General features: G+C 42.8%; 1 protein-coding gene across 9 annotated transcripts in view; it reads left to right on the top strand.

Annotated features, from left to right (window-relative positions):
• Positions 1 to 4,248: 4,248 nt before the first annotated feature.
• Positions 4,249 to 21,681, top strand: part of LOC117667920 (uncharacterized) — a 43,211-nt gene continuing 25,778 nt past the window's right edge. For 5 of the 9 annotated variants that reach the window (XR_015732713.1, XR_015732712.1, XM_087888138.1 and 2 more), the window contains exons 1-3: positions 14,964 to 15,381; positions 16,329 to 16,403; positions 20,194 to 20,295. The gene's annotated coding sequence lies outside the window, so the exon portion shown is untranslated. Of the gene's footprint in view, positions 4,382 to 5,743; positions 5,859 to 11,754; positions 11,940 to 14,963; positions 15,382 to 16,328; positions 16,404 to 17,692; positions 17,859 to 19,765; positions 20,296 to 21,681 lie in introns of those variants that run through there. The other 4 variants (XM_060690776.2, XM_087888139.1, XM_087888141.1 and 1 more) reach the window with 4 other exon arrangements.

Below are 21,681 nucleotides of genomic sequence, written 5' to 3' on the forward strand. Positions count from 1 at the left end.
AGTAAACGTAAAAAAGCGTCCATAAGGGTTAACAGAAACATTGATGGTTTGTGTTTTTAGCTTTGCTTTAACAAAAGAAAATTCAAGAGCAAAATCAAGACTATAAATATTGAAATTAAATGAATTTAAAGGACAGCTTTCTGAAATAAACGGCTGACTTTTATAATAAAGAATGTAGAGACACTGTAAGCATGGGCTGTGTTGCCAGAGATGATTAATGTGGTAGCAAAGGAAGGAAAAATGAGGGTGTGTTAGAGTGTACTCTTAACCTACTCCGAGGGAGTTTCCTGTGTGTTTGTAAAACAGTTCATTTTGTTTCTCAGCTTCTTCCCTGTGGAAATAAAAACAAAAGGTTTGGCAAAGGTCCCGCTGAAAAATTCCAACTTCCTTTTTATGGCCTTAAAACGAAAGTTGGCCTAACCTTGGAGTTTTATCAGATGCAACGCTGAGTATCTCAGTTTTAGGATTTTCTTTTCCGAAGCTGAATGCAGCTGGAGTGGGGGGTGGGGAAACATTTTTGGAACCAAATGTTGCTGTTATGAACTACACACCCCTACATCTGATGGGCAGTACCCATCGCTGAAACTTTTCATATTTCCAAATTAGTCAAACAAGTGAGAGCACAGGGGTGAAATTCAGCAGGTTCTGACAGATTCTGGAGAACCGGTAGTGGAAATTTTGAGTAGTTCAGAGAACCGGCAAATACCACCTCTGGCTGGTCCCAGAGTGGGGTGGGAATGGAGATTTTGCAATATCCTTCCCCCAGGAGTGAAGAGGGAATGGGGATTTTGCAGTATCCTTCTCTGGAGTAGGGTGGGAATGGAGATTTTGCAATATCCTTCCCCCAGGAGTGGGGAGGGAATGGGGATTTTGCAGTATCCTTCTCTGGAGTCGGGTGGGAATGGAGATTTTGCAGTATCATTCCCCTGCCATGCCCACCAAGCCACACCATGCCCACCAAGCCACGCCCACAGAACCAGTAGTAAAAAAAATTGGATTTCACCACTGAGAGAGCAGCTTTCCTATTGCCAGCTATCAAATATTTTCAAGAGAAGATTTCCTCCTTCTGTGAATCTATAAAAACATTTTATTAAGAAAATGAAGCAGTAGAACACAGAATGCAGCAGAGAAGACGGATTCAGGAAATACCATGAGTTAAGAATGAAGAGCGATGGCAAATACCATTCAATATCACAGTAACAAAATAACAGCAAAAGACTCACCTCATAAAACAAAACTGATACAGATAATAAAACCCAAGACAATAAAATTGCCTTCACGAGACAGTGGAAAAAAGCAGGGATCTAAAATGTTTTTAAAAGGGATGCTTGATTATATGGTTGCTATTGCCTTCTTGATATTTTTTTTCAAAGCATCAATGTGGACACCCTTGAGGTACTATTTTTTAATAATATTTTTTAATTAAAAATTATGTCGTTTAACCCTTTCCAAGTCATATCCAAAGGTGGGAAGAGAGGGTCCCTGTCGGTGTACTCATACCTCACCAAGGGTCTGACTCAGAAATTATAGAAAACTTTATAAACATAAAGCCACATTATGACATAATATCTATCATCCAACACTAACCCAGGGCCAACCATAATGTTCTGAAGCAATAATAATGATTTTACTTATTTAGCGTATGGCAAAAACGTTAAAAAGCACATCGCAAGTATTTATTTATTATTTATTTATTTATTTATTAGATTTCTATACCGCCCTACTCCCGAAGGACTCAGGGCGGTGCACAGCCAAACAATAAAAACACATACAATACAAAATTTAAAAAATAGAATAAAATCAAATTAAATAATTTTGGCCCCGACAAATTTAAAACCCCAAACTTTTAAAACCAATTTAAAATTGAATATATAAATACTAAAAAATATTTAAAATTTTAAAAATCTTTTATAAAAGAGGGGGAAAATTAGGCCAGGCCGGCCTGGTGAAATAGTAAGGTCTTTAAGGCGCGGCGGAAGGTGCGCAGATCCGGGATCCTCCGTATCTCTGGGGGGAGCTCGTTCCAGATAGTAGGTGCCCCCACAGAGAAGGCTCTCCCCCTGGGGGCCGCCAGTCGGCATTGTTTGGCTGACGGCACCCGGAGGAGCCCCTCTCTATGGGAGCGTACCGGCCGGTGGGAGGCTATTGGTGGTAGTAGGCGGTCCCGCAAGTACCCGGGTCCTAAGCCATGGAGCGCTTTAAAGGTGGTAACCAAAACCTTGAAGCGCACCCGGAAGACCACCGGGAGCCAGTGCAGCTCGCGCAGGAGAGGTGTTACATGGGAACGCCATGTCGCTCCCATTACCACCCGCGCGGCCGCACTCTGCGCCAGTTGGAGCCTCCGGGTGCTCCTCAAGGGGAGCCCCATGTAGAGAGCGTTGCAATAGTCCAGGCGGGAGGTGACAAGGGCATGAGTGACCGTGCGTAAAGTACATTCTCAACGAGCAAATATGAAACTATTTACTCTATTTACAGATTCAAAGGTAGACTATTCATACAGTCAATACGTGATGCATACAGAAAGTCTCTGAGGTTTCCCTCATATGAGCTGAGAGGCCATTGTTCCACAATATGTCACACTGTCTGCTTTGGAGCTGCCTTCTGAAGAGGACAGTCGCTTTCCCCACTTATGCAGGAGACTAGCACAACTGCCAACCTGGGCCCTAATCCTATTTGAGGATTGATCAGGTTTTACAGAGTAGATTGAATCCTTTTGGTTCAGCTCAGTGGTAGAGTTCAATTTTTTTTACTTCAGTGGGCATGGTTTGGTGAACGTGGCATGGCTTGGTGGGCATGGCAGGGGAAGAATATTGCAAAATCTCCATCCCCACCCCATTCCAGGGAAGGATACTGCAAAATCTCCATTCTCACCCCACTCCAGGGGAAGGATACTGCAAAATCCCCATTCCCACCCCACTCCAGGAGGATACTGCAAAATCCCCATTCCCACCCCACACCAGGGGAAGGATACTGCAAAATCTCCATTCCCACCCCACTCCAGGGGAAGGATACTGCAAAATCTCCATTCCCACCTCACTCTTGGGGGAAGGATACTGAAAAATCCCCATTCCCACCCCACTCTGGGGCCATCCAGAGGTGGTATTTGCTGGTTCTCCGAACTACTCAAAATTTTCCCACTTATTCTCCAGAACCTGTCAGAACTTGGTGGATTTCACCCCTGATTCAGCTGTAAATCAGGGGATGCTGTAAACAATAGGCTTGCTCCAGACATTCACCTATTGGGACAGCCAGAAACTTGCCGGAGAACAACTTCTATCTGCTTCAGGCCTGGACACAAGAATAAGAATGTGTCCATTCTTATTATGTGTTATTATTAAATGCTAGGTTTCTCTTTTAAAAAAATGAGTGAGGTAAGGCTGGGTGTATAGGGTAGATAAGGAAGGGTATAAACACAGAGAGAGAAATTGGCCTGGATGTACGGTATGTTATGCAGGCAAGATAAGAAGTAGCTATGGTGATTTGAGGACATGCCAGGAAAAGGAAAAGAAACACACCAAGATAAACTGCCTTCTTCTGAAAAGGCAGGATTAGAAATTTGGGAGGAATATTGAAGCATCTAGAAATTTGCAGAAGTGTGCAAAAGTTATGCTATGTGTCTGTAAACAAACCTCTGAAAAAAGTAAAACGTGAGGAGAATCTCACTGTATTGAACCTGTGAGCTAGAACCGATGAGAAAGCAAACTTATAAATAGGCAAGAAGGCCTCATAAAGAGTATAAAAATGTTGGGACGTGTTTTCAGGAAGAAACCATCAGTAATCCCAAAGAAAGATCAACAACCATTGAGGAGGTGGGGGGGGGGGAAGAATTCGAGAAATAAACTGCTGGGTTGGTGTCACCAAGGAAACTTTGGTTTCCTGCAGTGGTGAAATCCAATTTTTTTTACTACTGGTTCTGTGGGCATGGCTTGGTGGGCGTGGTGTAGCTTGGTGGGTGTGGCAGGGGAAGGATACTGCAAAATCTCCATTCCCACCCCACTCCAGGGGAAGGATATTGCAAAATCTCCATTCCAGGGGTGGGTTCTAAATTTTTGTACTACTGGTTCTGTGGGCGTGGCTTATTTTGCGGGCGTGGCTTGATGGTCATGTGACAATTCTTTAGGATTTAGCAGAGGTACTGGTCTACCAGGCTTTTAGCTGCTTGCAGAGCTGTACCAGTCTGCTCATTTATTTTTGGAGGCACCGGTCTACTCATTTGTTTTTAGAGGCACTGGTCTACCACCACACTGCCTTTTAATACTGATCAGATGTAGGGCGGCCCTTTGAAGCTCCACGGCAAGAGTTTTAAACAGTTTTTTTCCTTCTAGCCGATCAGCTGGGACTCAGGAGGCAGCAATAGATTGGGGGTGGGGCCAAATAAAAGGTAAGAATAATGCGGGAGGGGGTGCGGGGGGGGGGGCAAAACCGGTTCGGTGACATCATATCGTCACCGCTACTGGCTCAGCAGAACCGGGAGGAACCCACCACTGCTCCATTCCCACCCCACTCTGGGTCCAGCCAGAGGTGGCATTTGCCAGTTCTCTGAACTGGTCAAAATTTCCTCTACCGGTTCTCCAGAACCTGTCAGAACCTGCTGGATTTCACCCGTGGTTTCCTGGACCATGGGCTGCATGACCTACATGAAGGATTCTTGGCAAGGGATGGGCTGCACCTCACAAAAATAGAGGGGGAAATATACTCGGAAAATGACTGGCCCAACTCCTCAGAAGAGATTTAAACTAAAATTGAGGGAGGTGGGTGACCAGTCTTTAGAGTCTCTAGAACACAAAACCAATCATAAACCCCAAGAAAAGAAATCAAACAATGAGGTAGGGAGTGATGAGGGGGGAGGGAAATCTTAAAACACCAAGTAGGAGAGGCAGGAAACATACCCATAGACAGGCAGAAAAGTCTCAAAGGCTTATCTACAAATGCTCAATGTTTGGGGAACAAACAGGGTGAACTAGAAGCAGTAATACAGGAGGGTAGGTATGACATAGTTGCCATTACAGAAACCTGGTGGGGCGAAACCCATGACTGGAATGTACTGATGGATGGATATAAATTGTTAAAAAAAAACAGATCTACAAAAAGAGGAGGTGGGGTTGCACTATATAGTAACATTAACAGAGTTGGAAGGGACCTTGGAGGTCAACTAGTCCAACCCCCTGCTCTCACGCAGATTTATACTAGGGATTCGAACTGCCAAACTTTCTGATCGACATGCTCAGCATCTTAGCCACTGAGCCACCTAGCCACCTTTCAATATGTAAGAGATCACTACATATCTACAGAAATGCACATGATCAAAGATAAAAACCCGCTAGAATACAGATAGGTCAATATAAAAGAGTGACATTGCCATAGGTGTATACCCAACCAATCAGAAGAAATGGGTGAATTTTTTGCCAACCAGTTAACAAATCTATGTAGGAAATGTAGGAAGAAATATCCTTCTGGGTTCAGCTCCAAGTGGAGAAAAAGACACTGGAAGCATGGAGACTGCTTGGAAAGATGGTTTAATGGTGGACAGGATCACATGGCTTGAGTTCCTGAACAGAAAAGGGCAGATACAGCGAGTCTCCGGGTTTTTATGCTCTCTTTGGCTTTGAACTTCCTGGGGCCCTGAAAGAGTATCCTGATTGGTTATCAGACTCCCAGGGGGTGGGAGTCTTAGCTAGCCTTGCTGGCTGATGTAATCTTCCCAGGTGCCATGTGGTGAGTTTCTGTCCCTATTGTGTTGCAGATGGATCCTATTGTGTTGTGATGCTGCCTGGTGAGAGACTTATATAGATCTATTTCTGGCTCGTTAGCCATCATCAGTAAGCCACACCCACATCTCATGTATCCTCCGTGTAAAGGTACACTATCTATTTTCTTACTCTTCGTACGTTTTATCTGTGTTTTTCTTTTAGCCAGGTTTTTCCTACGTAACCAAGATTTTTCTGCTGGCTGCTAGGGCTGTAGCTGGCAAACGTTGCAGGAAACAACGTGTGTTCGTCCGGTCGTCGTTGAGCATTTGAGAGTGAATTTTCCTTTCAAACCTGGTTTCTGGGCTAATTACCAACTATTGTAAGCCTTTATGTAATCTTTGGAATTTCTGGCAGGCTGTTAAGGACATTTTTGGTAATAGCCTGCAATCGAAAAAGACTATGTTTGTAGTAAACCGAGTTGTTCGGAGTTTTGTGTGTGCTACATTTCTTGGGTTCCGTGGCTGGGGCAGAACAGGACCAGATCATCTTCTCTTAGCACACAGGTGTCAACCTCACGGCATCACGTTGCTGTCACATGAGGTATTGCGATATCTTTTCCCTTCGTGGGCTGGGGTGGGCGTGGCCTACACGTGACATATCCGGCCCGCTGGCTGCCAGTTTGGCAACACCTGTCCTGTCCAGGATTGAAAAAAGTGAAACAAGAATCCATTGTATACCATCCTGAGTTCCTGGGGGAAAAAAAGATGGCATGCAAAACAAGTGAAATGAACATAACTGGAGCAAATAAATGAATTTGTACAGATGTTGACTAAAATCATGAAAATATTGGTAGGAAAATAGCAGGCATAACAATGAACATTTATTATAGTCATAAACGGTGGGATTCAAATAATTTAACAACCAGTTCTCTGCCCTAATGACCGGCTGGGTGGGCGTGGCCAGGGGGTGTGACAGGCAGCACTCGGGCTCCTTCACCCCCCTGGGAGCAAAAAAGGGCTGTGGGGTGTGTGCACCCCATTTTGGGCCTAGTAGGGCTCCCTGCACTCTCCTGGGAGTCAAAACGGGGCGCGTGGGGACTCCTGGAAGGGGCCAGGTGGGGAGGGGCAGAGCAGGGCCAGCCAGCAATTTTGCCTGAACTGGCCCGAATCGGCTGAATCCCACCACTGGGTCATAAACCAACCTAACAACATGTCCAGAAAAGAAATATTTATATGTGCAATGCCAAATGTAAACAAGAACAGAAAGAATTCAAATTCACCAACAAACGATACATAGATTAAATATTTTTGAGTTGGAACAGTGAGGAGTCTCAATTCTTAGTCTCTATATGGAGATAACAGTACCACACAGGAGCTAACAGCAGTGTCAGGGAGAGGCAGGGGGCCCAAACAATTAGTCTGACAAAAACAACATCCTGTTATCATGGTGCAAAAGCCCCATCCCTTTTGTACTGTATATGTGTCATGACCGCACACACACATATCCTGAAGAGGTAGAACTTTAATGTGGCAACACAAACTCTGCTTTTGTCAATTTGACTAAAGCAACTGCAGCTGTTGACATTCACACAATTTAGCTGCCCTGCATGATTGCCAAATCATGGTTGTCCACCAAGGAGAACCATTTGCTCCTCATCTCAGTCATGGCGGTGCATTGGTTAGAGTGCAGTACTGCAGGCTGCTTCTGCTGCCTGCCGGCTGCCTGCAATTTGGCAGTTCGGATCGCACCAGGCTCAAGGTTGACTCAGCCTTCCGTCCTTCCGAGATGGGTAAAATGAGGACCCAGATTGTTTGGGGGCAAATATGCTGACTCTGTAAACCGCTTAGAGAGGGCTGTAAAGCACCGTGAAGTGGTATATTCATCTAAGTGCAATTGCTACTGCTATCTGACCTGCCAGAACAAATTAAGAGCACTATTAAGTCTGAGCATCATCTGGGGAGCATATGCAGTACAATGAAATCTAAGTAAGTGACTTGAGGGTTGAAATAATCTCAGCCTGTTGTTAGAATTTATAAAGGTATGAAGCAGAAGTGGTATACAGCTGGTTTAGACCGGTTTGCCCAAACCGGTAGCAGAGATGGCGGGTGCCCCCCCCCCGCTCCCCCACCCCAGCGCTATGCCATCCTATTTAGCCACGTTTTTGAGGCCGGGCGCATGTGCTGAAGGTGTGTGTGCGAGCAAAACGCATGCGCAGAAAGTGCGTGGAAGGTGCACATGTGTGCGAAGCAAGTGTGTGTGCGCGGGCCGAACCGGTGGTAACAATATCTGAAATCTACAGCTGGTATGAAGCCCACTTTCAGGATAAGGTTAGTCATGGAGGCAGGAACAGGCTTATTATCCATTAAGGTAGCAAGTAGCATGGGTACAGTGACCATATCGTCTTGGAAAAAATAAACCTGACAAAGGAGTAAACGTAAAAAAGCGTCCATAAGGGTTAACAGAAACATTGATGGTTTGTGTTTTTAGCTTTGCTTTAACAAAAGAAAATTCAAGAGCAAAATCAAGACTATAAATATTGAAATTAAATGAATTTAAAAGACAGCTTTCTGAAATAAACGGCTGACTTTTATAATAAAGAATGTAGAGACACTGTAAGCATGGGCTGTGTTGCCAGAGATGATTAATGTTGTAGCAAAGGAAGGAAAAATGAGGGTGTGTTAGAGTGTACTCTTAACCTACTCCGAGGGAGTTTCCTGTGTGTTTGTAAAACAGTTCATTTTTTTTCTCAGCTTCTTCCCCGTGGAAATAAAAACAAAAGGTTTGGCAAAGGTCCCGCTGAAAAATTCCAACTTCCTTTTTATGGCCTTAAAACGAAAGTTGGCCTAACCTTGGAGTTTTATCAGATGCAACGCTGAGTATCTCAGTTTTAGGATTTTCTTTTCCGAAGCTGAATGCAGCTGGAGTGGGGGGTGGGGAAACATTTTTGGAACCAAATGTTGCTGTTATGAACTACACACCCCTACATCTGATGGGCAGTACCCATCGCTGAAACTTTTCATATTCCCAAATTAGTCAAACAAGTGAGAGCACAGGGGTGAAATTCAGCAGGTTCTGACAGATTCTGGAGAACCGGTAGTGGAAATTTTGAGTAGTTCAGAGAACCGGCAAATACCACCTCTGGCTGGTCCCAGAGTGGGGTGGGAATGGAGATTTTGCAATATCCTTCCCCCAGGAGTGGGGAGGGAATGGGGATTTTGCAGTATCCTTCTCTGGAGTAGGGTGGGAATGGAGATTTTGCAATATCCTTCCCCCAGGAGTGGGGAGGGAATGGGGATTTTGCAATATCCTTCCCTGGAGTGGGGTGGGAATGGAGATTTTGCAATATCCTTCCCCCAGGAGTGGGGAGGGAATGGGGATTTTGCAGTATCCTTCTCTGGAGTAGGGTGGGAATGGAGATTTTGCAATATCCTTCCCCCAGGAGTGGGGAGGGAATGGGGATTTTGCAATATCCTTCCCTGGAGTGGGGTAGGAATGGAGATTTTGCAGTATCATTCCCCTGCCATGCCCACCAAGCCACACCATGCCCACCAAGCCACGCCCACAGAATCAGTAGTAAAAAAAATTGAATTTCACCACTGAGAGAGCAGCTTTCCTATTGCCAGCTATCAAATATTTTCAAGAGAAGATTTCCTCCTTCTGTGAATCTATAAAAACATTTTATTAAGAAAATGAAGCAGTAGAACACAGAATGCAGCAGAGAAGACGGATTCAGGAAATACTATGAGTGAAGAATGAAGAGCGATGGCAAATACCATTCAATATCACAGTAACAAAATAACAGCAAAAGACTCACCTCATAAAACAAAACTGATACAGATAATAAAACCCAAGACAATAAAATTGCCTTCACGAGGCAGTGGAAAAAAGCAGGGATCTAAAATGTTTTTAAAAGGGATGCTTGATTATATGGTTGCTATTGCCTTCTTGATATTTTTTTTCAAAGCATCAATGTGGACACCCTTGAGGTACTATTTTTTAATAATATTTTTTAATTAAAAATTATGTCGTTTAACCCTTTCCAAGTCATATCCAAAGGTGGGAAGAGAGGGTGCCTGTCGGTGTACTCATACCTCACCAAGGGTCTGACTCAGAAATTATAGAAAACTTTATAAACATAAAGCCACATTATGACATAATATCTATCATCCAACACTAACCCAGGGCCAACCATAATGTTCTGAAGCAATAATAATGATTTTACTTATTTAGCGTATGGCAAAAACGTTAAAAAGCACATCGCAAGTACATTCTCAATGAGAAAATATGAAACTATTTACTCTATTTACAGATTCAAAGGTAGACTATTCATACAGTCAATACGTAATGCTACAGAAAGTCTCTGAGGTTTCCCTCATATGAGCTGAGAGGCCATTGTTCCACAATATGTCACACTGTCTGCTTTGGAGCTGCCTTCTGAAGAGGACAGTCGCTTTCCCCACTTATGCAGGAGACTAGCACACCTGCCAACCTGGGGCCTAATCCTATTTGAGGATTGATCAGGTTTTACAGAGTAGATTGAATCCTTTTGGTTCAGCTCAGTGGTAGAGTTCAATTTTTTTTACTTCAGTGGGCATGGTTTGGTGAACGTGGCATGGCTTGGTGGGCATGGCAGGGGAAGAATATTGCAAAATCTCCATCCCCACCCCATTCCAGGGAAGGATACTGCAAAATCTCCATTCTCACCCCACTCCAGGGAAGGATACTGCAAAATCTCCATTCTCACCCCACTCCAGGGGAAGGATACTGCAAAATCCCCATTCCCACCCCACTCCAGGAGGATACTGCAAAATCCCCATTCCCACCCCACACCAGGGGAAGGATACTGCAAAATCTCCATCCCCACCCCACTCCAGGGGAAGGATACTGCAAAATCTCCATTCCCACCTCACTCTTGGGGGAAGGATACTGAAAAATCCCCATTCCCACCCCACTCTGGGGCCATCCAGAGGTGGTATTTGCTGGTTCTCCGAACTACTCAAAATTTTCCCACTTATTCTCCAGAACCTGTCAGAACTTGGTGGATTTCACCCCTGATTCAGCTGTAAATCAGGGGATACTGTAAACAATAGGCTTGCTCCAGACATCCACCTATTGGGACAGCCAGAAACTTGGCGGAGAACAACTTCTATCTGCTTCAGGCCTGGACACAAGAATAAGAATGTGTCCATTCTTATTATGTGTTATTATTAAATGCTAGGTTTCTCTTTTAAAAAAATGAGTGAGGTAAGGCTGAGTGTGTAGGATAGATAAGGAAGGGTATAAACACACAGAGAGAAATTGGCCTGGATGTACGGTATGTTATGCAGGCAAGATAAGAAGTAGCTATGGTGATTTGAGGACATGCCAGGAAAAGGAAAAGAAACACACCAAGATAAGCTGCCTTCTTCTGAAAAGGCAGGATTAGAAATTTGGGAGGAATATTGAAGCATCTAGAAATTTGCAGAAGTGTGCAAAAGTTATGCTATGTGTCTGTAAACAAACCTCTGAAAAAAGTAAAACGTGAGGAGAATCTCACTGTATTGAACCTGTGAGCTGGAACCGATGAGAAAGCAAACTTATAAATAGGCAAGAAGGCCTCATAAAGAGTATAAAAATGTTGGGACGTGTTTTCAGGAAGAAACCATCAGTAATCCCAAAGAAAGGTCAACAACCATTGAGGAGGTGGGGGGGGAAGAATTCGAGAAATAAACTGCTGGGTTGGTGTCACCAAGGAAACTTTGGTTTCCTGCAGTGGTGAAATCCAATTTTTTTTACTACTGGTTCTGTGGGCATGGCTTGGTGGGCGTGGTGTAGCTTGGTGGGTGTGGCAGGGAAGGATACTGCAAAATCTCCATTCCCACCCCACTCCAGGGGAAGGATATTGCAAAATCTCCATTCCAGGGGTGGGTTCTAAATTTTTTTACTACTGGTTCTGTGGGCGTGGCTTATTTTGCGGGCGTGGCTTGATGGTCATGTGACAATTCTTTAGGATTTAGCAGAGGTACTGGTCTACCAGGCTTTTAGCTGCTTGCAGAGCTGTACCAGTCTGCTCATTTATTTTTGCAGGCACCGGTCTACTCATTTGTTTTTAGAGGCACCGGTCTACCACCACACTGCCTTTTAATACTGATCAGATGTAGGCGGCCCTTTGAAGCTCCACGGCAAGAGTTTTAAACAGTTTTTTTCCTTCTAGCCGATCAGCTGGGACTCAGGAGGCAGCAACAGATTGGGGGTGGGGCCAAATAAAAGGTAAGAATAATGCGGGAGGCGGTGCGGGGGGGGCAAAACCGGTTCGGTGACATCATATCGTCACCGCTACTGGCTCAGCAGAACCGGCCCGAACCGGGAGGAACCCACCACTGCTCCATTCCCACCCCACTCTGGGGCCAGCCAGAGGTGGCATTTGCCAGTTCTCTGAACTGCTCAAAATTTCCACTACCGGTTCTCCAGAACCTGTCAGAACCTGCTGGATTTCACCCGTGTTTTTCTGGATCATGGGCTGCATGACCTACATGAAGGATTCTTGGCAAGGGATGGACTGCACCTCATGAAAACAGAGAGGGAAATGTACTCGGAAAATGACTGGCCCAACTCCTCAGAAGAGATTTAAACTAAAATTGAGGGGGGTGGGTGACCAGTCTTTAGAGTCTCTAGAACACAAAACCAATCATAAACCCCAAGAAAAGAAATCAAACAATGAGGTAGGGAGTGATGAGGGGGGAGGGAAATCTCAAACACCAAGTAGGAGAGGCAGGAAACATACCCCATAGACAGGCAGAAAAGTCTCAAATGCTTATATACAAATGCTCAAAGTTTGGGGAACAAAAAGGGTGAACTAGAAGCAGTAATACAGGAGGGTAGGTATGACATAGTTGCCATTACAGAAACCTGGTGGGGCGAAACCCATGACTGGAATGTACTGATGGATGGATATAAATTGTTAAAAAAAAACTTCTACAAAAAGAGGAGGTGGGGTTGCACTATATAGTAACAGTAACAGAGTTGGAAGGGACCTTGGAGGTCAACTAGTCCAACCCCCTACTCTCAAGCAGGAAACTTATACTAGGGATTCGAACTGCCGAACTTTCTGATCGACATGCTCAGCCTCTTAGCCACTGAGCCACCTAGCCACCACTCAATATGTAAGAGATCACTACATATCTACAGAAATGCACATGATCAAAGATAAAAACCCGCTAGAATACAGATAGGTCAATATAAAAGAGTGACATTGCCATAGGTGTATACCCAACCAATCAGAAGAAATGGGTGGATTTTTTGCCAGCCAGTTAACAAATGTATGTAGGAAACATACCACAGTAGTAATGGGAGACTTTAATTACCCGGCTATCAACTGGGAGACAAATTCTGTGGGAGATCCAACAGATTCCTAACCAACCTAGCTGACAAAAGGTAGAGGAGGGAACTAGCAGAAAATTTATACTGGACCTAATTGTTATTTATAGAGAAGAAGTGATAGTGAGCCAGGCTAAGATTCTATATTGGGATAAAACTCAATTATTAGAAAGCCAAATCTTTGGTCAAGACAGAAGTGCCTCTTCCGTGCCAATGTGCTGAGATGACAAATGGTATTTGACGTAGGTACAGAATTGTAAAAGGGCAAACTGACCCTAAACAGATACATCCTGTTGTTTAATGTTTATTGCACCCCAAATGTCATGTAGATTCTAGAGAAGAAATACTGCTTTCCTTACTGTCCTCTTTACTGCTTGTGAGGCGCCTTTGAGCCCCTTATATCCTTTTATTATGTCTTGAGCTCCGGAGCTGAAAACCTGAGCCTGTGGGAACAGGGCTGTTATGTCTTTCCTAGAGATAGATTAAAGGGTAACTTCTACGTGTGAAATGTCGCACTCTTCGTAATAACTTTGCCTTTATACTGTATAAATATCTGGTCAAAATCAGCCATCTTTGTTCAGACCTTTTGGACTGTTTGAACCTTGCGCAATAAACTCTTTCCTGCATTAAAGAGCTTGGCCTAGTCTGTCACTTTTTTCTACAACAATAGAGGGAGTTAAAGTTGCTAGAACCTTGGGTGAGAGTGACCACATCATATTGGAGTTCAATATAATGCAAACACAAGCAACAGAACATAATCTAAACAGTGTCTTAAACTTTAAAAGAGCTGATTTTAACAAACTCAGCGAGATCCTAGGAAAGATTCCATGGATGAAAATCCTACAGGGGAAATTAATTCAAGAAGCATGGGAAACTGAAAAAATACGATCATAAAAGCCAGTCCAGCACAATGCGACTGGAAAAGAAAAACAAGAAATCCAAAAAGAAACCAGTATAGTTGCACAAAGATCTCTCTGATAAACTGAAAGACAAAAAGAACAAGTACAAAATAAATGGAGGGAAGGACACATAACTAAGGCAGAATATCAGCAGATAGCCTGAATCCGCAAAGATGAAGACAGGAAAGCAAAGTTCAGAATGAATAGACTTGCAACAAAAGTCAAAGATAATTTTAAAAGTTTCTTTCAACTTATTTATAATAAGAAAAATGTCAAGGAAACAGTCAGTCCACTAATTTGCAGATGACAGTAGGCTGGCAGGAATACCCAACACCCCAAAAGACAAGCTCAGGTCCTGGATGCAAGAATAAGAAAGAATAAGGATCTTGACAGATTTGAACAATGGGCCCTATCCAACAAAACGAATTTTAATGTGGAGGAGCCAAAAAAGCTAATACAATCCTTGGTTGTATAAACAGAAGCATAGAATCAAAACCGCGTGAAGTATTAATACCACTTTATAAAATCTTAGTAAGGCCACACCTGGAATACTGCATCCAGTTTTGGTCCCCACATTACTAAAAAGATGTTGAGACTTTGGAAGAAGTGCAAAGAAGAGCAACTAAGAAGATTAAAGGCCTGGAGGCTAAAACATATGAAGAATGGTTGCAGGATTTGGGTTTGGCTAGTCTAGAGAAAAGAAGGACTAGACGTGACATGATAGCAGTTTTCCAGTATTTGAGGGGCTGCCACAAAGAAGAGCGGGGTGACTTAGTTTCCAAAGCACCAGAGAATAGGACAAGAAACAATGGATGGAAACCAATCAAGGAGAGAAGCAACCTGGAATTAAGGTTGCTAACAGTGAGGACAATTAACCAGTGGAACAACTTGTCTTCAGAGGTTGTGGGTGATTCATCACTGGAGGTTTTTAAGAAGACATTGGGCAGCCACTTGTCTGAAGTGGTATAGTGTCTCATGCTTGAGCAGGGGGTTGGACTGGAAGACCTCCAAGGTCCCTTCCAGCTACTAGCCTATTACCCTTTCTTAGATCCAAGGTCCGTTATCAAATCACTTCAGAGGATAATGAGTCCCCTTTTTTGACAGGAGACAAGCAAGCATACAAGAAGGCATAATACCCTTAGCCTTCTAAAATCACCAGGGAGTATTGCAGTGAACTAAGAGTTAAAATTAACTCATTTGTTAGTGTAAGTCTGTAAATGACACCATCAGGGGAGGGGAAAAAGAAAGGAGGGGAAAAGGATTTTTTATAGAAACAATTCATATGATATTCATTTCACTTCCATTCAGGATACTTTGAATATGAAATGTAACAGAAAACCATTACTATATACATATTGTTGTTCATCAGTTCAGAAATTGGTTTTATTTTTTTAACTCAGATTGGATTTCTAAACTTCTTTCTGTGGCACTTGGAGGCAAGTATTTTTTTCCCTTTGTTTGCAATACTTTGAAAAAACAATTCCTATTAAACAGAATTAATGTGCATGTAAGGTATGGGTAGGAGATTGTTTTTCCTGACAAGATTAGCCAAAAGTATTCTATGAATAGAATGGAATAGGAATAGAAATAGAAATAATAGAAAAAGAAAAAGGAAAACGGAGTTGGAAGGGACCTTGGAGGTCTTCTAGTCCAACCCCCTGCTTAAGTAGGAAACCCTATACCATTTCAGACAAATGGTTGTCCAATCTCTTCTTAAAAATTTCCAGTGTTGGAGCATTCACAACTTCTGCAGGCAAGTTGTTTCACTTATTGATTGTTCTAACTGTCAGGAAATTTCTCCTTAGTTCTAGGTTGCTTCTCTCCTTGATTAGTTTCCACCCATTGCTTCTTGTCCTGCCCTCAGGTGCTTTGGAAAATAGCTTGACTCCCTCTTCTTTGTGTTCTTTATTACAGTTAGTTAAAAGTACCTCCTTACATTTATATACACTTGATGCAGAAATTTTGTTTGTTTCAATTTGTATAGTTGTCCATCTCACATAACTGAGTTGCATGCTTGTTTGTTCCATTCTAGGCTTGTTCAGATTATTTTAATATTCAAGGATGGATTAGTAAATACAGTATATAGATAATTGATATTTATTTGTCTACTGTGTCATTTGGCTAAAGATATTTGCTGCCTGGAGCCGAGAAACAGAAAGAAAAATTGTGCCATTTCTGGCAGGAAACAGATGTCCTGTTCTGTGTTGTGCTGTATAAACATGATTATATTTGGGGAACACACTCCCTATTTGATAAGCATTTCAGCAGTAGGCTTAATCTCTTTCTTCCCACCAAAGCTCTGTGAAATACATTATAAATTAGTTATCTTTTCTCCCTCCCTCCCTCCCTCTCTCTCTCTCTCTTTTTGCTTTTCCTTTTGCAGAAAAAGGCAAAAGCTGTAATTCTGGCCTTTCCCCCCCAATTCTGGAAGGAGAGTGGATTTATACTATCGGTTCAGGTATGTGATCACAACTTATTTTTTGTAGCAAAGTCCAAAGTTCTTGTCTTCATTGAAGTTGTGAATTAAACAACCCCCAGTTTGACTAAGGCACAATGTAGAATGGAATGGAATGGAATGGAATGGAATGGAATGGAATGGAATAGAATAGAATAGAATAGAATAGAATAGAATAGAATGGAATGGAATGGAATGGAATGGAATGGAATGGAATGGAATAGAATAGAATAGAATAGAATAGAATAGAATAGAATAGAATAGAATAGAATAGAATAGAATAGAACAGAGGTAGAGGTAGAGGTAGAGGTAGAGGTAGAGGTAGAGGTAGAGGTAGAGGTAGAAGTAGATTGACTTCCTCTTCTTTGTGGCAGCCCCCAATCCTTCTTTTCATCAAACTAGACATACCCAGTCCAGGGGTGGGTTCTACTTACCTTTACTACCGGTTCACAGTGGGGCTGCGTGCATGCGCAGAAGCGTTTTGATGATGTCGGGATCAGTGGGCGGAGCCTCCTGCCGGTTTTACTACCGGTTCTATAGAACCGGTGCAAACCGGGGCAACCCACCACTGACTCAGTCCCAGCAACCGTTCTTTATACAACCATACTTTAGCCTCCAGTCATTTTTGTTCCTCTTCTCTACACTCTTTCTAGAGTCTCCACATCTTTTTTTACATTGTGGCAGTGGTGGGTTCCTCTCAGTTTGGCCAGGTTCCCGCGAGCCGGTAGCGGTGACAATATGATGTCACCGAACTGGTTGCCCCCCCCGCCCCCCCTGCGTTATTCTTACCTTTTATTTGGCCCCACTCCCAATCTATTGCTACCTCCTGAGTCCCAGCTGATGGCTAGAGGGAAAAAAACTGTTTAAACTCTTGCTGCGGGGCTTCAAAGGGCTGCCCTACAGCTGATAGTGTTAAAAGAAAACAAATGAGTAGACCGGTGCCTGCAAAAATAAATGGGTAGACCCAGTGGTGGGATTCTACTTTGGTAGAACCGGTTGTTAAGTAGTTAAGTAGTTAAGACAGTAGTTCCCAAAGTGGGCGGTACCATGCCTTAGGGGGGCGGTAAGAGGCAAGGGGGCGGCGGCAGGGGAGTGCTAGAGGCAAAAGGGGGCGACAGGGGGGCACTAAGTGGCAAGGAGGGTGGCCCCCACCCTTTGGGCTGTGCCTTGCAGCAGGTACCTCCTTGCAAGCAAAGAGCAAGAAAAAACAACTCCTTTCAGCTTCAGCATAGGCTAATTAGCCCTTTGATGCCTCCCGACTCTCAGCTGATTTGCTCTCAGCTATTTTGTGCAGGGCTCAGCTGCTTGCTGCAAAGAGTTAAATTGCTGGAGCAGATTTTTTTTTTCTCCTTATGCAAATCAAGCTGAAAACGAAATTGAAAGTAAAGCAGGGTGTTGGCTGTTAAATTGGAAAATTAGGCAGAGGCAGATTTCTTTTCTTTTTCCTCACCAAAAAAGGTAGGTGCAAAAATGGGAAATTTAGGGCAAAAGAGGAGAGTTCAAGATTTTAAAACACAAAAGAAAAAAGCTCTATTTAACTAGGGAATTGTAATAATTGAGATACTATTAATTGTATATTGTGTTGAAAGCAGAAATGGTTAAGTTGTGGTTTGGAGGAATATATGGGGGAAATTATTTGGTTTATTATTATTGGTAAATATAATTAATTGATTTGTAAGAAATTGGATTGCATGGAAATAATTGGAATATTCATGTTCATATTGATTAATAGATAAAAAAGATAGTTATATAACTAACTGATTTATATTAAAATGTTGAATTTGTATTAAATAACTGTAATATTACATAATTAACCAATGTGAGGATGGATATAAAAATAGATGACAATGGGAAGGGGTATAATATAGAATAGAAGAGAAAAATTGAATTTGATTAAGATTAGAGATGAGGATGAAGGGTAATGTTGGTTTTTTTAAAAAATAGATGAGAAATAAATATGAAAAAAGGAAATATAGAAATTGTAAATTTAATTGAAATGACTAAATACTGTTTAAATTTGTGAACCGGCCAAATACTCTGTTCAAAGAAAATACATTGTATGTTTGTATGTGTGTTTCTAATTATTGCTATTTATTCATATTTGTTCTCTTTTATTTTTTAAAGTTTAACAATTCATTCTTTATCTTAATATCTTTATATTTGTTTGGGGTTGCCTTTCTTCTCTTTCATCTTTTTTATTGTACAGCAATCTTTCTCCTCAAACCTACCACCTCTCTCTTTTCTTTCCTTCTTACTTTCTCTTCCCCCCTTCTTCTCCTCCCTACTTCCTCTTCCTTTCTCCTTCTCCTCCTCTCTTCCTCCCTCTCTTACCCTCACTCCTACTCTAATTTCCCTTCCTTCCTTCCTTCTCTTCCTTCCCTCTCTCTCCTTCCTTCTTCCATCTCTCTTCTCCTTCCTTCATCCCTCTCTATTCCTTTATCCTTTTGTGCACATGAACTACTCAGAGGGCTGAAAAATTTATTTTTGACTGGTCGTCGCACTTTTGACCAGTCCTCGAACTTACGACTGTCCTCACATTTTACGTTTTTGCCCTATCTTGTCACCATGGTGAAGAGAAGCAGTTGTGAAATGAGTGACATGGTTGTTAAGAATGCTGCACAGGCATAAACGTGAGGATGGTCCTAAGAATGAGGACCAGTCATAAGTGCGAGGACCTGTCAGAAATGACTTTTTTCAGCCCTCTGAGTAGTCCCTATACATAGCCATGGCCACCCGGTCACATGACCAGCTAGCTACGCCCACCCAGTCACATGACCTCCAAGCCACGGCCACAAAATAAGCCACGCCCACAGAACTGGTAGTAAAAAAATTTAGAACCCACCCTGCATTGTGGAGACCAAAATTGGATGCAGTATTCCCAGTGTGGCCTTACCAAGGCATTATAAAGTGGCATTCACATGATCTTGATTCTATCCCTCTGTTTATGCAGCCTAGAACTGTGTTGGCAGCCAACATGAGATGAAATGTGCACTAAACTCACTTAATAACTGCCTTGCTTAGTAACAGAAATTTTGGGCTCAAATGTAGTCGTAAGTCAAGCACTACCTGTGAAGCATTATTTAAATCAGTAAAACCAAGCCAGGCTCCAAGGAAAGGTACTTTCATTTATGCGCATTATCTAACGCTGTCCCAAAGGTGCTTTTTCAGGAGGCAACTGGACTTCCTTGTTTTTTCTTTTGAAGACGTTTCGCTTCTCATCCAAGAAGCTTCTTCAGCTCTGATAGGATAATGGGGAATGGAAGAGCTGTCAGAGCTGAACAAGCTTCTTGGATGAGAAGCAAAATGTCTTCAAAAACAACAACAACAAGGAAGTCCAGTTGCTTCCTGAAAAAGCACCTTTGGGTGACTCGAAATGACCTGGATGACTGAGAACATATACAGACTATTATCTAATGCTAATTGTCTGTCTAATGCTTCAATCCTAGGGATTTTAGGACTGAGTGTCAGGGATTGTCAGGGGTAGATGGGTTTCTCAGCTGAATTATTCTCAGCTTCAGGAGCTGCCTGGTCCCTGCTGCTGAATGCGACGTTATCAAATTCGAAAATCTGCTCCTTGGAAAATCCCCAAAGGAAGTGTAGCAGGGTGTGGACCGATTCACTCATGCTTCCTGCCTTGAACACTGAGGAAAATTAAAAGTAATCTGCAATGGTAAAGCCCCAGGAGGAATTTTTTGCTTTGTTTAAACGAACACAGCCCATTGTGCAGAAACATCACAGCACTCCAAGAGTGCTTTGCCTGTAAATCTCAATGCGCACTTATGCCGTTGCACAGGTAGGAACAGCCGTGCAAACTTCAACAACTTTCACCAAGCATGATGGTTCATCTATTCACCTATTCTTCTGCCACACTTGCAGTGCTGATCTGATGCCTGAGGTATGTATTTGCAATCAACATGAGAATGTTTAGCTGTAGGCGATTGTTGTTGTAGAGCAATGAACTATGTTATCAACGTGACATGATTCAGAAATAGAGTGCAGTTTTACGGGGAAAGACTACCATGCTTTGTATTTTTGAGTTTAGCAGAAAAGATGGGTGGCACAAGAGATCATGTAAAACCTAGTGTACATCCAGCTAGAATTATTATTATTATTATAAACCTTTGTTCATTAAACATGAAGCTCAGTCAACTGAAACATTTAAAAATGTATCACAAATATTTACTGGCACGGATGGTTGATACGGGTTGCTGCCAGCATCATAGATATCAAACAAGTATCTTCTTAAAATGTACGATGTTCTGAGTAGCACAGTTTTTTGCAGCTCTGCTGGTGTTATTGCAGGAAGCTGCAATTTCTTGATGTATTTTGTAAAATTCTTGGACATGATACCAAGTGCCCCGATGACGATGGGTCTTCCTCAGTGGTGGGATTCAAATAATTTAACAACCGGTTCTCTGCCCTAATGATTTCTTCCAAAAGCTAGTTCACTAAACTGCTCAGAAAGTTAACAACCAGTTCAGTGGTGGGTTCCTCCTGGTTCCCGCGAGCCGGTAACGGTGACAATATGACATCACTGAACCGGTCCCCCCCCCCCGCGTTATTCTTACCTTTTATTTGGCCCCACTCCCAATCTATTGCTGCCTCCTAAGTCCCAGCTGATGGCTGGAGGGAAAAAAACTGTTTAAACTCTTGCTGCGGGGCTTCAAAGGGCTGCCCTACAGCTGATAGTGTTAAAAGAAAACAAATGAGTAGACCGGTGTCTGCAAAAATAAATGGGTAGACCTAGTGGTGGGATTCTACTTTGGTAGAACCGGTTGTTAAGTAGTTAAGTAGTTAAGCCAGTGGTTCCCAAAGTGGGCAGTACCATGCCTTAGGGGGGCAGTAAGAGGCAAGGATGGTGGCAGGGGGGGTACTAGAGGCAAAAGAGGGTGACGGGGGGGCACTAAGTGGCAAGGAGGGTGGCCCCCACCCTTTGGCCTGTGCCTCACAGCAGTTACATCCTTGCAAGCAAACAGTAAGAAAAAACAACTCCTTTCAGCTTCAGCATAGGCTAATTAGTGGGTTGATTAGCACTGCCGACTCTCAGCTGATTTGCTCTCAGCTATTTTGGGTAGGGCTCACCTGCTTGCTGCAAAGAGTTAAATTGCTGGAGCAGATTTTTTTTTCTCCTTATGCAAATCAAGCTGAAAACGAAATTGAAAGTAAAGCAGGGCTGTTACTTTGGAAAATTAGGCAGAGGCAGATTTCTTTTCTTTTTCCTCACCAAAAAAGGTAGGTGCAAAAATGGGAAATTTAGGGCAAAAGAGGAGAGTTCAAGATT

This window comes from Pantherophis guttatus, chromosome 2 (assembly GCF_059756535.1).
Source record: "Pantherophis guttatus breed Tessera chromosome 2, ASM5975653v1, whole genome shotgun sequence".
NCBI classification, from domain to species: domain Eukaryota; kingdom Metazoa; phylum Chordata; class Lepidosauria; order Squamata; family Colubridae; genus Pantherophis; species Pantherophis guttatus.